Source organism: Propithecus coquereli, unplaced genomic scaffold (genome assembly GCF_000956105.1).
Source record: "Propithecus coquereli isolate 6110/MARCELLA unplaced genomic scaffold, Pcoq_1.0 Scaffold193, whole genome shotgun sequence".
In the NCBI taxonomy this organism is placed as follows: domain Eukaryota; kingdom Metazoa; phylum Chordata; class Mammalia; order Primates; family Indriidae; genus Propithecus; species Propithecus coquereli.
Window position 1 is genome coordinate 1,170,397 of NW_012144190.1, and position 2,025 is coordinate 1,172,421.

General features: G+C 49.4%; 1 protein-coding gene across 1 annotated transcript in view; it reads left to right on the top strand.

Annotated features, from left to right (window-relative positions):
• Window positions 1–2,025, top strand: part of NLRP5 (NLR family, pyrin domain containing 5) — a 55,417-nt gene that overhangs the window by 49,070 nt on the left and 4,322 nt on the right. The gene's annotated exons all lie outside the window — the stretch shown is intronic.

Sequence of the window (2,025 nt, forward strand, 5' to 3'; positions counted from 1 at the left end):
TAAAGGGCACTATAGGACGGCCAGAGCAGGTTTAAAGCAGTCAGAGCCGGTCTGAGCCGGCCACTTCAAGACAGACTCCTGGGCACTTCCCCCCACCTGGGGCCAGTAGTTATCTGGTACCTGCCTAGTCTGCTTTGTGACCACTCTGCTGAGCACGCCAGGCTGGCACAGCGCTTCCAGCACGTGGTGGGGAGCCTGCGTTTTCCCCTCACTGGTCTCCCACAGTCTCTGAGCAGAACTCACTTCTGATCTTTGTAGGTAGGGATGGGGGGTTGTGGGATTCAGGGATTGAATCTGTAAGATGACGCGAACCTGGAGTTACTCGGGTGAGGGTGACCAGCACTCACAGGAGTCTTCATCGGAGCGAATCCCTCCCCGACTGGCTGAGTCTCAGGAGCAAGGGGTGGCCGTGCGCTGCCGTGCGAGCGCGCTCACTGAGGCGGGTTGTCTCGCATCCACAGAATGCGTTTAAGTCTGTCTGGGTAGCCACTTGTCACCATGGCTGCAGAACCACCAGTCTGCTCCTAGAAGAGTGAAAGACTGTGTTCTTACCAACATGTCCTTTATGATTTCTTGTATTTGTTCCTCTACTCCGCGATGAGGAATCGTGATGGCTAACACACACAGTCCTCCTCATGTGCCAGGCTAAGCGCTACCTACAATTAACCCGCTCGATCTTCACACACCCTAAAAGTAGGTACCATCTTATAGGTGAGAACACTGAGGTACAAGAAGTTTAAAAATACACAGCCAAGAAGAAGCAGAGCTGCCATTCAAACCCAGGAAATCCACTCCTGGGCTCTGTTCTGCCTCTTTTAGCTCTTTATTTTTAATTGTGGATACGTATGTTATACGTATGTAGAGTGCATGTGATATTTTGATACAGGCATACAATGTGTCATGATCAAATCGGGGTAGGTGGCGTATCCACGACCGCAAGCGTTTATCATCTTTGTGTTGGGAACATCCCAGCTACTCTTTCAGTCATTTTGAAACATACAGTAAATTTTCACAACAGTCGCCCTGTTGTGCCACCAAACACTAGATCTTGTCTGGAGCCCATTCTCTTAACCTCTCTGTTACCTTTCTACCACACAAAAACTGCCAAGTGCCACTCACTGTAGTACATGTAAATCCTTAATTCAAACATTTTTCAAACCTGCAAAACTGTTTAGGCTTGTTCTCCGTCAGAGCACATAAGATGGAGATTGGTCCACCTCCCTCCACATCCCCTGGTGATGATGAAAAGTTTGTCAGGTGCAGGAGAAATGTCAGCCCTGCAGTTAATTTGTGCTTATACTATTGTCACGATCATCCTGTTTTCTTTGCAGGAACAGTTGCGTGGTCTGGGAGAGTTAGTTTGTACAATGCTCAGACGTTGGACCAGCATGGCCTGGTTTGTGAGGTGCAGTGGGAGGGAGCCAAAGTCCTTCCACGTTAGAGAAGCCTCCCTCTCCCTTCAGAGTAGCTTTTCTCTCACCTGGGATGTGTGACTGTCTGACATGCAGATGGGGCGGGACAGCCACCATGAATGCCCGCGCTAAACACTAATAAAGCATTACTATTCTCATCTTTTTAAAGATATATCACCTTACATCTAGCTAAAACCATGCATTTCTCCTGTGTCCAGTGGATTATCTTAAGCACTGCGCATCCACCCCACCCCCAACAGCTACATTATCCCCTTTGTAAAACCACAGCCTCAAAGGGAAAGTCAAAGAAGCCACGTTTTTCAAAATTTTTGTTTAGAGATAGTCCTGCTACGTTGCCCAGGCTGGTCTCGAGACCCTCCTGCCTCAGCCTCCCGAGTCGCTGGGACCGCAGGTTTGCGCCACCGCACCCGGCTTTGCGGTTTTGACGCAGCCCTGTGTTCGCAGCCTGGCTTTTCTACGAAATGATTTCTGTGACACTAGACAAATGTCCACCTCCATGGGCTTCTGATTGCTTATCTGCAAAACAGGAAAAGTCACACCCACCTCACAGGTCAGCACGAAGCGGAGGTGGATTCCTGTAAGTAGCTCCCAA